The following is a 14,197-nucleotide window of genomic DNA, read 5'->3' as shown; positions in this document are numbered from 1 at the left end:
AGTTAGATTTCTGTGACAAAGTTTGGGCACTGTAATAAGAATGACCTGAAGCACAGCCCCACAGATTTAATGAGTATCAGTAGGTTTTATTTGCATAAGGATGACAAAATTTGGCTTTCCCAAATTATAACACAGCATATTTTTCCAGTATGGCATTTTCATTAAAAATTAAATGTACTATAAAAATGTCTCTAATGTATTTGGTGCAAAGGACAGCATATTACAAAACAAAAACTCCTAAAGTATTTCACATTTTGTGTGGAAAAAATAAAAAGTTTAAAACACTGTAAAAGATGAGCTAAACTCTCAGATTGTGAAAGCATTGCTATACACGGAAGATATAGAGAATATTATGAGAACTTGATTTAATGCAGTCTATTAATTACTATTAATTATTTAAAATGTTATAAAACTCCCCCATGAACCCTACTGAGATGCCAGCATGTCAAGCAAGCAATTAAAATACAATACAGTTAACCATAAAATAGAGAGCAAAAGGAAATAAAATATTAAAAAGCTAAACAAAGTGGTGGTGTTAACAAATCTTTATCACTTACTGAAATGCAAAATTCCCTGAAACTGAACCAACAGCATTAGCTGATTGTATTTCAACTCATAAAGTCCTATCTTCTCAAAAAAAATCTTACTCCATAAATGTCAAACTTCTTTGCTTTTTTTTTAGATAAATGTGTGATCTTTACTATTAGAACTGACTAATTTATGTCAGGAAGAGAAAGCAATGGTCAAAAAAACAGCAGACTGTAGAGAACACTGAATAAGATGGACTTTTCTTGATTCCAGAAGATATTCTTGGAAGTAGAGAGAGGTGACTGTTATTTACAAGGATTTTCTCCTTCAGTGCCACCCAAAAAAAAAAATGAAAATGTTGAAATTTTTAAAGAGAAGAAGAAACATTAGTATGTACACTCTGAAATTTTCAGAAAGTATTATAAATAATAAGCACAATAAATGCCAGACTGTAAACATACAACTATAGTGCTGTAATTTATGTTATGGAAAAAGCCATAAATATTTTGCTTTTTTAAAGCATGTTTTTAGAATCTCCCAAATCCCCTATAGTCTAAAAATTATATTTGGTACCATTTCTTCATGTTTTGTCTCTAAACAGCATCACATCATGGCACTTCATTAACTGTGCAGAACATGGAAGTGAATAAATGACAGATTTAATGAAAGGATTTAAATGGTAGGCCACTCTCCCAAATATTGCTGAAAAATAGTGACACATATATATATATATATATGACCTTATCTATTGTTTCATTAGAGGCATAGAATATATTAAATGTATCATATCATGTAACCAGTCCAATTGCGTTAGACAGGTCTACCCGACACTCTTTTCTTGAAAACTGAAAATTTTCTTGAAAACTGGAAATTACAGAGTGAAACTGGGGAGCTTTCATCCTGTAAAGACTGCTGGTTTCTGGTGTCTATATCAAGTCCTTCAGCAAAATCTGTTTCTGGGAATCAGTTGGTTTGCCTCACCTAGATGCAAATTGCAGCAAAGAAATAATTTTTTCTTCTTGGTATTAAAGCTTTTGAAATTCTGTACATATTGCAGTTGTACCTGCATGGCACAGTGAGATGACAGAAATTCCATCCTCAAACCCAAGAGGTGAATCCTTCATATGCTTATGTTGCATAAGTTTTCCTTCCATATGCATTTTTTTAAACATATGTAAAAGTGTCCTTACCAACCCTCATATAAGCCATCAAGGTGCCATTAGTGTAGGCTCCATAGGGTCTCAAACTGTCTTCTTGAAACAGTCCGCATTGTGTTGTCCATTTGGTTGTCTCATCAGAGACTTCAGAGACAGAACTTATCCCTGTGTGCCATTACCTGACATGACCTTATTTCTGGTTTATGTGTTAATAGCAGAAGGGAGAGCAGGATTCTTTTACTTAATTACTCTATATTTTTGAGTCCAAATTCAAAGTTTATATCACAATGCCACTATTCGACTAGTGTTTAAAAAATATAATCCACCACCTATTAGAAAAATGCATCATTGTGCTCCTCCCAGCAGCAACTTTCATTAGAGAGTAATGGCATGGTAAAGATCAACATGAACCCTTTACCTGTGGAACCTGTTTAGACATTAGCAAATTACAGTGCAGTTAACTAGACTGGAGTCTGCCTGGACTAAATTAGGCATGCCACTATAAATAAGACAGTTATGATAAAAGCCTTTTATAATGTAATTTATCTATAGATTTTTTCCTTCCCTGTGTCACTGTAGCAAGAGCTACCATTTGCATACTAAAATGCTGAGAATTCTTGATTACTTGGTTTTGGGTTTTTTTTTTACTGGAATTGAATCACTAGAACTCTGCAATACTATATACCAGGAAGTGTCTGTCTTTGTAGTGTCAAATGCTGAGGCTGAGGCCTGAAATTTTGACTCTTCCAAAAAATCCTCAGTATATGACATTATATATTTCTCTCTTATTTAAGTCTTACCTAAGGCTATGCTTCTCTGACCCTTCTCACCTCAAGTGACCAGTGTGGTAGGCTTTCTTAAAGCACATCTAACAGATAAAGACTGTGAAGGGGAAATGATCCAGTGAAATATATTCCTTTTTAATATCCTACCTTCCCCTGTAATTAAAGGCAATTCTAAAATGCAACAGTTTCATACAAGATAAATGCTGTCTGTCCACACAGTTGTTAAGCATAAAAAAACCCTGTAACAATCTGTCACTTATGATTATTAGACATGTCAACATGCTTTGTGTTGCAGTTCTTTGAAGTACTGTAGGTTATATATGTCAATTTATATTGTGTCATCCATTACAAACTCAGTACATACATTTTGTACATCAACATGTCAAGGGAAGACTGTCTAATGGGCATCCCAACTGTTAAAAACAACTGTATTATCAAACGATCAGCGCTTAACTGAAGCAAGAGATAAAACTCCAGAAATTTTCTTGCAGATTACATTCTAGTAAATTTGTTCTGTTTGAGTGGTTGGTTGGTTTTAATATCTAGGGTTCTTAATTTTGATTATCACTGGATGTGATTTAGAAGAGTAGAAACTTGTGCATTTTTACACCTCAAAATCCACTCTCAAAAAACATCCACAGAATGATTGGTAGAGTGGAAAAAAATACTGACATATACTACTCACTTAGGAAATTATTTCTGCTAAGCTCTAGTTATGATATTTGTTCTCCCAGCCTCTCAGACTGCTCCTGCTGTGACTGTCCATTGTATCCTTCCAGATATATTGATTTAGAAAGCCTTGGATTGGGTTTGTGCTTTTTCCACTTATTTATGTTTTGTTCAGTGCAGTGAAGGCCTTGCTCAGTGATTGATCCTAGATATTCTGCAGTACTAAAACACTTAAGTTTCCTCCTCCCAAAGCCTAGTTCCTGGAGAAATAATGAAAGAATACATTTGAGAATATTTTTCTTGAGAAAAGGCTGAGAACCTCTAGACCTTAGTAGCTCAAAATTCAGAAAGCACACAGGCTCAAGCCTTCTGTTTTATGGGTGAGTGTAATCTTTAAGGAGCGCAAGGATCCTAAGTTTTGGACAGCTGGGATTGGCATTTATTGCCAAGTATTATCAAGTCCTGACATAGTTTTTTTTTAGAACATTACAGCAAGGCCATACTTTGAAACATCTTGTCAAAATATATTGCCTTCAATGCTGCAAAGTCTTTGATTTACATACAATTTTATACTTGTAATAGTGTTACTTCTGTGAACTTGAGTACAGTAGTGCTTACAGAATCCAGTATATTATTAAAGATGCAGTGTTCATAATAGATTCAGTATTTTGGTATATTATATGATAGGTATATAGGTACTAAAAAGCCACTATTCAATTAGTTTTATTCTAAAACAACTTCTCAGGTATGTTTTATAAACATACATACATATATATCTGTTTATTTCTGTCACATCTTTTCTTGTTCTTCTGCATTATTATATGAGTAGTACATGAAACTCCTTGACAAAAAGAGCAATGAGCAAAAAATCCAGCATTTTTTGTTACTTCATAACTGTTTTCACTGGCTGTAGAATTTGTTTTTGTCAAAATCTGCACTCTGTATTTATAAGAGATTTTTTTTTCTATTGAAAAATAGATTTTATGGAGTTGTTTCTCAAGCACACATGTTATATCCCAAGCATATATATGTATATCTGCTTTTAAGCCAAAGCTATTTTTTAATTTAAAACTGAAACACAATTTCAATAGCTAATAACTGACTGTTTCTGCATTTAAGCTCTTATTTCACTAGCTGAAAATGCAAGCATTTGTTCCCTTCAAGCAGTTCTTACCTTTGTTTGAGGATATTCTTTTTTATTGTTATTACTATGAGTTAAATATCATAATTTTAAAGCAGGTACATTAAGATTATGAAGAATTAATTTGGTGACTATTAAGTCAGGTATAATTATGTTAAAATATAATTGTTACAAATTTTGATCATTTAGAAAGTAAAAAAATTATTAAAACGCATCAAAAATAATGATAATAAAATTTCAGTAGAATCCTGATAGAAAAGTATTACTTGTTTCATCATAGACATTATAGTTACCTGTTAATATAACCACGACACATTTGTGCAACACATAATCAAATACACAATCTTACTCTAGAAATCCGTCGAACACGGATGGGAATAAAACGTTACTGCTTTCTAACTTTGAATGCAAACATCCTTTTGAATGAGATGTATCTTTTATATATTCCTCTTTCCGGTGAAATAAATTTGTACTAGCTAGTATATTAGGGATGATTTTTCCATACCATTAGCTAGTAAAGAATTAACGAATCTGTGTGGACTTAAAGAGCTCCTTATAGGCGTAGGCATCTCCTTTTTTTTTTTTCACCTGGAAAATTTCTCCTAGCAGTATTTGAAATTTTTATACAATTATCCAGTATTTCAGTCTGCTGAATGTTTGAAAATGTGTACTGAACCAGTAGACATCGACTCTGCAGTGCATGCCTGGGAATGTCAATTATCTAACAAAGTATTGTACTGACTTTTTTTCTATATACATTATGTCTGTCTGGACAGCCAGTGTAACAGATCCTTAACATGTCGTTTACTGAACATGTATATCCATGTTACATAGCATTCATTTATGGCACTGAGAAGGCTCCTATAGAAGACAGTCACTAAACTGAGGTAGCACTTCTTTAAACTGCAGGCAGTGAACTTCTGGATTTTCTTGCCACAGGAGATGGTAGAGGCAGAGAGTGTCAACAGGTTAAAAACAGTTACACAAATTTGTGGACAATATATTCATAAACAGATCCTAAAGAAGAGAGGCAGTGGTGTACTTTCTATCACCCCTACTCCAGTGACTGTTGGGGGACAAAAACCAGTGGATCGCAGAAAGTAGCTTATATGATTTCCATAACATCTTTTACTACTGCTGCTACTAGAGGTAGAATACCAAACTAGACTACTGGCCTGATCCTGTAGTCCATCTCTTTTTAATGTGTGAGAGTGAGATAAGAAAATGCTCCTTCATATCCTGTGAAGAAAAGAACAGGGGTTTGTGAGATTCTACCCTACTACTTTGGCTTCAGGGCAGCACAGGCCAGAAGATATCATAAGGAAAGAGCCTAGTCATTAAGGGGTAATATTTTAAATCTTATATTCAAATAGATAAAAAATTGAAGAGGACTGAAGCTGCTGTTGCAAAGTATCTGTGGAGATTTAGAAACTGCAAAGACCTCAGTGCCTAGAAGACTAATGAGCTGCTGTTACCCTGTAGCTGAGAGGTCCTCTAGCAAGTAGAGAGATATTGTCTGAGAATGGGTATCTCTTTCTCACTGGCCTTATTTTTCAGGATTAAAGGTATTGGGTGCTGCATAGAAATGGTATGGAATTAATGTAGCCTGTCAAGGTCATCACACTGCAAAGAGGACATAAGAGAATTTGGGCCTCGGTAGAGCATATGAAGCACTTCTTTGGATACTGCAGCTGGACTATATCTGACATCACAGGTGGAGCGATATGTTATTTTCCTTTTGAAAATTGCTGTAATATGGGTCTCAAAGTGCTTATGAAAACATCAGCAAAGAATGTTGGGATGGGATAAGAGAATATGCATATCACAGCCATATGCTATCTAATCACAGGCAGAAAGGCTTTTAGGCAGACACTCCTTTTCTGCAAGAGAGGATTAGCAGTATTTCTAACAGGTGCTTGCCTAATCTGTTCTTACAGGTCTCTCCTAATGTGGGCTTCATAATCTCCCACTCCATTCCTCTGTATCACTGTCACTACTGCTCTAAACATTTATTTCCTCCTCTCTCAGTATTTGACTCAAATGTTCCTTATTCCTTTGAAGACTTTTTCTTACCACCAGCAGGTCTAAATTTATACACTTCTGCTACTGGCCTGTTATAATGCAAAGGTAAGGAGCACTGTAATTTAAAAAAAAAAAGTTTTTCCAGCCTCTAGAGAGGCCAAATGAAGAAATCAATGCGAGTGAGAAGAAAAGAAGAAATACTCACAAGATTTTGTCTAAGCTTGCTTGCCGTGATGTATAAGACAATAGAATGTTTCCAGAGGTGAGGAGGGAATAGAATAGAATAGAGTCATTCAGTTGGAAGGGACCTACAATGATCATCTAGTCCAACTGCCTGACCACTTCAGGGCTGGCCAAAAGTTAAAGGGCGTTATTAAGGGCATTGTCCAAATGCCTCTTAAACACTGACAGGCTTGGGCCATCAATCACCTCTCTTGAAAACATTGTTCCAGTGCTTGACTACCCTCCTGGCAAAGAAATGTTTCCTAATGTCAAGTCTGAACCTCCCCTGGCACAACTTTGTGCCATTCCCATGTGTCCTGTCACTGGATACAAGGGAGAAGAGGCCAGCACTGCCCTCTCCACTTCCCCTCCTCAGGAAGCTGTAGAGAGCAATGAGGTCACCCCTCACCCTCCTTTTCTCCAACCTAGACAAATCCAGCTGTTTCTCCTATGAGTGTTCTTGTGAGTTTTGTTAATATTTTAAAAACTTCTGGAATATTTCAGAATTCAAAAAATGAATGGTTTCTGTTATGTCTAAACAGCAACGTGATGTGGAAATAAGAGAAAATTAGTTACATACATAGACTTGTTAGTTTTCCATAAGAACACAGATGAAAGGGTCCCACTGTACTAAGACTAAATTAGAAGCATGGATCTGTAGATTTTTTTAATGGTCCCTTTAAACACTCACTAATTTTTGTTAATGAATATGGAAATTTGCCTGATTGATCACTAATTACAAATGAACTACGCTATTAGATTAGTGATGGTATTTCTTGGACAAAGGAAATTGAATTCTCAAGGTTAGTTTTCTTACAGTAAGCCAAATATTCCCTGGCACTCTGCAGCACCATTTGCATTTCAATTAGATTGTGGCTCCGTGCCACGAGTTACCATACCTTGTCTCAGTGTAGTCATCCATTGACTGAAAAATGAAAACCACTCAATTTTTATTTTAAAAGTTGGCTTCCTATGTGTAATTTTTTGGTAGTTTAAATACAAAATCAGATACTATAGTTCTATCTCTAATTTTAAAGGGATAAATCCAACACATTTGAAAGCTTAGTACCACACATAATTTGCAACACACATATATTATTAATACCCCTTAAGAAAGCTAGTGATAATATTTGCAAATTCATTGAAAGTTCCACTCACCTAAAACGAGAAGAAACTAACTTAAATTTCCAGAAGAAGCAAACTTTCCAATTCTGTACTTCAGTGGTGTCTTCAACCAGAATGTTTACTTCACTGCTGCTTTTTAGTGAATAGGAATGCTTCTGATTGCTTTTCCTTTTTTTAATTTATTTTTTAATTAATATATAAATAAATGTGAGAGAATGAAATGTCAAATGACTGTCTCAAAGCTTGCTTGTGTCTGTGCAAACCTCAAGGACAAGCTGCGGCCTTCGGATTACAGGAATGTCACCCAAGGAAGCAGGATTGTATCAAAGGATGCACCCCCCACTCCCTTGCAGTTGCATTGTCAGATTCCTTAGATTAGTTTCAAAGGGGGAGACATGGACTGAGTGAAACCAAATGTTTATCACTGGCTCCATAGCGTAGCCAGTTGTGACTCTATTGTGTACGCCAGACACCGTGCCTGCATTGCTAATGAACTGATAAGAGGAGAACATTTCTGCCCCAGAAGTGGGATGATTGCTCAAAAAGCATGAAGTCAGCAAAACCTGTGGGACCAGAGGAAAAACTAAAGGTGGACAGATATGCTAATAAGCAGATACAATGAACTTGAAAGGCAACAGAAAACTTTGCTCCGTGTGCACCCACCACCAAAGAACTGAAGACTGAGGACCAACGGGACGCCGCTGCATGCATGGTGGTGACTGTTCTTGAAACTCTATCCCGCATGCTTGCTTGACATCTGTCTTTTCCTTCCATTCTGTCCTATCGCTACCCCTCTTCACTTTTAATAATAAAAACTGTTTTGGGTGTATGTCATTTGACCTCGTTTGTGTCTTATTCTTGCCCTTGGGATCATATCAAAACCTCCCTCGACATTGGATAGGGACAGGAAACATGCCACATAATCTGTTCCGGTAGTACCTGGACTTTCTTTTTCATTGGTTTGCTGCATCCATTTCTCTAAGCAATTTTTATACTAAAAATCAGTACAGAATAACATACTTAGTTCTGATGAGGGATAGACACAATAAATAGAGGTTACCTGTATTTTAATTTTTTATTTGATATCCTGACTTGGCCATGCCATGTAAAGTCAAGTTTTCTTTTGGCAATTTCTGGGTATTTAAAAGTACTTTTTTGACAACTTGCCTCAAAGACATATCAATAAAAATTGGTAAAGTGGACTCCCTATTTGTATGCAGTCTCTGTCCTTGTTGTCTTTCATCTTGCAGAACTAAAATGTCTAAAGATTAAATGCTTTAATGTTCTCTTCAGTTCTGAAGTGAATAATATGGCAGTGTGCTAAATCAAGATCATTGAGCCAGTACAGAAATATGGAGACCTTTGACAAAAACAATAGAAGCTAACAGAATTATCACTCTCCAAATTTTCTCTTTTTGTTAAGCTGAATGAATATGGAATTTTATATTATGTACCTTTGGAATGACATTGTAGACTGGGAGTGGGAGTTGGCACCTGTCACCTAAAACAATAGGTAGGAAATAAATGCATTCAAATTACCATTGTACAGATTAGGCAGTGTCAAAGACAATGCCATCATTCTATTGTTAGTATTAAGAGCACATGAAAGACAAATCCAATGAGACATTGTGTATAGAGTTCTCAAAAGTGACTGTAAGGAGCAGGAGAGAATTTAGTGTCAGCATGTTTTAGTGCTGATATCAAATACCTTCTATCTCAGGCTCTACCTGATGAATGTTTAGTGAGTCCTGTTGTTATATGTTAATGCTTTCTTTTTCCCCCTGTATTTTAGTTTCCTGATTGTTACTCTATTGTATTAAGTTGCATTTTCATTAATTCGAAGTGATAGGTTGCTTTCAGCACTGCTTTAACCACAGCCAAACCAAATCTGGTTATGATCTCATTAGATCTCAAACTAAACAGGTCCTTGTGAATCATCTTTTTAATGAGAAACCTTCCAAATAAACTTCTTGTTGCAGCAACGTGTGTAAGTGGTGACTCAATAGACAGAACTGTGGGGTACAAGTCAAAATTGAACAGTTTTCTCACCTTAATTGCTCTGTGCTGGTAAAGATGTTGACTTTCATATGTGAAGAAAAATCATTTCCACTTAGAATAATTTAAAAACAAACAAACCTGAGGCTTTTTTTGTGTGTATGTGCAAATGCAGCATATTTATCACAGTTTGCAGTAGCTTGTTTACTGGTTTGTTTTATGTTCCCTTCCTAATGTCATCAGAGTGCTCCTGGGGAAAAACCTAAAACAGCAAACATCAAACTGACAATAGGCAGGATAAGTATTCCCAGACCTTGCATCATCTGAAACAACCACAATAAATAATTAAGTGCAGCCATAGAATTGAGCAAATGTTTGACCAAGAAGTGATGTCTCACACTGCATTTTAAATGTCAGCAAAGTCAGGTTCTGGTGAACAACTGCATGGAGCAAATTTAACAGCAAAGAATCTGAAAATGTCCCATTTCTGTACCAAGTGGCAATACAAGTTATTATCACTGGAGCACAGATGCACTCAAGGGAGATCACTTGACTGTGATCATCCACATGGAGATTCTGTGTATGTAGGACTGTGAGGCTCCAGTGGAACTGTGTTAAAAGCCATAGCTTCTTTTCAGGTCTCTCTTTAAGAAAACCACACTGTCAAACCTATATAAAAAGAAATTACAAGCATCTCTGAGCAGTCACTCTTCCTTTCCCTCTGCCTCTACATACAAGCAACCTTTTTATGGCCTCATTTGTGTCCCACATCCTGTGGAGTGGGTTTTGTGAAGTCTTGCAGGAAGAGGGAAGGCTGTGAACTTTGGATTCCCTGCTTCCAGCTGTTCTGGAGACAAACAGGTAGTTTCATGCAGTTGGTAATGCTTCAGGCCCCCTTTTTTTATGGTGTTCTTCCTTTTGCCAGTCCAAACAGTTGATGTTAATGGATGTTGGAGGCAGTCTACCTCACTAATAGTGCTACTAGTTGATCTGCAAGTGATATTCTTTCAGAATCAATAGGCATTAGAAATTAGTTTATTTAGTCTCTGGAGAAGCATAACTTGTATGAATTGTAAGAATATTATGGTGATTCAGTACATTAAAAGAATGTATAGTATACTTTAGTATAGTCTTTGAGATAGGCACTTAAGTCCTCAAGTAGGGGTAGACAGGCTTCCAAGTACTCGCTTTGAGAATGAAGAAGATGAACCTCACCCATTAACTGAATGCAGAAGTTTGCAGTATTCTTAAAATACATTTTAAAAATGACAGCTGCTTCTGGGATTTTAATTTGTTCAAGGAGATCACTTCAATTATGAAGTGAACATTCTATTACAGTTTAAAGCTACACTAATGTCTTTAAATCTTTTTCAGTTTAAAGCTGTTCTCGCAAGGGGATTTAAAACAAGGCTTTCTACTTTGATCTGCGTAACTCAGATACTATAGAGTCTACTGTGAAGATATATAAAGGCCTAGTTAGATTGCATGGATATATGAGCAAATTCTTGGCTACTGTAAATCAGCATAGCTTTATTGAAGTCAGTAGAACTGTATGGAACCTCATGTAAACTGGACTCTCCTACTGTTCTGGTTTGCAGTATGAATTTATCTTTTGGAACTTCTTTATTGTGTGCTTCCAATTGTATCTTTAAGAAAAAAAAGTCCAAAGATACTATTCGTATATCAGCTTTGAAGCTTGTGAAATGTGTGTGTATTTTAACAAAGAATATATAAATGAAAAAAGATAAAGAGCAAACGTTTTAATATCTTTGTAAGGTACAGTGACAAAAGCGGTCTTTGCTTCTCACAAATTTGCAGTAGACATTAGGAAACTACAGGAAATCCCAAGGAATTCATATCAAAACTTGTAATGCTGCAGTGAATCTGTTCCTGCTGCAGGTGAATGCTGTATTTTCAGGGTATTTTTCTGTTCCTGTATTAGTTATGTAAGAAAAGTCCTGATCTGTCTTGGGCACTTTACTATAATATTACCTGAGAACAGACAACTATGTTCTCTTGATATGATATTTAAGGAACAACTTTGTGATATGTCTTAGAGTTCTCCTGGTTTAGATGTTTAGCCTTCAAGGATTCCCTGGCAGCCAAACAGTAGTTGAAGTAGTTTTGTGACTAAGCTTGGGTACATAGGATTCTGGGTGAAATTACAAATTAGGGATCCATTGGTTCATATCTTAAATAAGGTTACCTTTGTCAATCAGCATATTGCATTGTAAGAACAGTTTATTAGATGAAACTTAAGTAGTACAGAGATCTACTGTTATATTATCACATATTGGAGTGTTGTGGTTTCAGCTCAGAGGGGAACTGAGTACCATACAGCTGCTCACTCCCTCCTTCCCCCACAGTGCTGAGAAGGAGAAAATAAAGAAAAAGCCTTAGTGGTTTGAGCTCAGAGGGCAACTGAACACCACACAGTTGCTCACCTTCCCCTTCCCCCCAGCACTGGGAAGGAGAAGGTAAAGCAAAAGGCTCGGGAATAGTGATAATGTCAGGGAGGCATGATTCACCTGTTATGGTCATGGGCAAAAGACAGATTTCTTAGGGGAAGAAAAAAAGAACATACATTTTAATACAGACACTAACAACAACAACACTTAATGGACAGAGTAGGACTGTGAGAAGCATTACCACATCTTGAAAACACCTTCCCCCACCTCTCCCTTCTTCTCAGGCTTAGCTTTGCTGCCGATATCTCTACCTTCTTCCCTCCAGTGGTGCAAGGGACAGGGAATGGGGGTGCAGTCAGTCCTGCTACTTCTTCTACCTTGGGGCGGGAGGAACTTCTGGCATTCCTCCCCTGTTCCAGTGCAGTCCCCTTCTCACAGGAGACAGTCCTCCACAAACTCTTTCCAACATGAGTCGCTCCCATGGGCATGTGAGTAACCCCTTCAGGTTGCCATCTTCCCAGCGCCAAACAACAGTAGCGGGGGCCTTTTTCCCACAGGGTCCCAGCCTTCTTTGGGCACAGCCACCAGGGTCGGCGTGGGGCTCCCCACAGGCAGCAAATCAGTATCTGCTCCATCAGTGACCTCCAGTGGGTGGCCGGGGGGAGGCTCTGCCATCTCACCACGAGATACAGGGGAGTCTCTGCTATGGCACATCTCCCTCACTTCTCCTTTCTTGCACTGACCTCGGTGTTAGCACAAATGTTCTCCTCACAGCTCTTCCTCACAACTCTAACTTCTCTCAGGTTCCCCTTCTTAAATACATTATTGCAGAGGTACAGCTAATTGGCCTGGCCTCGGTGCAAAGGTGTGTCTGACTTGGAGCCGGGGAAGCTTCAAGAAACTTCTCATAGGGGGCCATGGCTGTAGCCCCCTCCCCGGTTACCAAAACCCCCCGCCACTCACTGAAATCCAGGACAGAGTGTTTCCATTTTTAGCAGTGTATGTTTGTAATAAACTCAAGAATTATGGATAGCTGGTTGTTATTATATGAGAGTCTTAATATCTAGTTATCAATAAGAAGGAGGCACTCTAGATGTTATTTTGCCTGCTGGTGTGGATTTGGCCCTAACAATACACTGAAAATGTTACTGTCTAAATTACTTTTGTAAGAATTACTTTATTGTACTTAGAAATGTATTGCTGGCTGGAAGTTATGCATGGATTATGCTCAGTGACAGTTACAAGTGAAAATGTATATTTTGGGCAGAAGTGGTTACATTCGCCAAACATCTTTAAGTGATCAACAAATTATTTCTATATTTGTGTGTCTGTCTCTCCAGGTGGTCAGAATCTACCCGGATGTAGAAGGTCTGCCTTTTTTTAACCAACCCAATAGTAAGGATTTTAAGAGCAAATTATCCAAACAATTATTTGTTTTAGATAGCTCTTTACTTATTTTATGGAGAAAACTGTTTTATACAAAATTTGCTTTTTATGATGCTTAACGAGCAGTTGTTTATATATCTGAATAAGAAAGAAATGGGTCTACGAAATTCAATAATCATTTCTGTATTGTACTTACAACATAAAATATAAAATCACTCTTGGCTCTTATCTTCTCTTGCTAGTTTTAGAACGTCTATTCCTGAGCTAGTAATTAAACATTAAATGCCACATTTTGGAGGTCATGAACATGTACAGTGGTTGCAATACTGTATTAATAGACTTCTAGAGATAGGTATTTTAAGTTTTAAAGCAGGCATAGGAGAACTTAATCAAAGAATTAGCCTATTCAGACTCTTATGCAGCAGTAAAACCTGAGATTTCTATATGTTTCTGCATTTTCTGCTTCTAAGATGGTGTGCCAAGAGTCAAATTGTAGAAGGATATTCCCTGCTGTATAAAAAAGGATGAAACTGATAATTTACCAAAAAAAAAAAATCCTTCCTGAAAACTTCAACTGAATTTTACAAGTACATGTGCTTGAGAAGTTCAAGATTTAACCACGTACTTTTTCAGAAAGCTATATGTACATTGCTGTCTGAGTATGAATAAAACAGAATTAAATAGTTGGGTACCTCTTAAACTTTTAATGGTTTATGTATTTTTACTGATTACTACATAAACCATCAGACAGATGACAGC

This window comes from Strix uralensis, chromosome 12, assembly GCF_047716275.1.
Source record: "Strix uralensis isolate ZFMK-TIS-50842 chromosome 12, bStrUra1, whole genome shotgun sequence".
Lineage (NCBI taxonomy): Eukaryota > Metazoa > Chordata > Aves > Strigiformes > Strigidae > Strix > Strix uralensis.
This window is presented reverse-complemented; position numbering follows the sequence as displayed.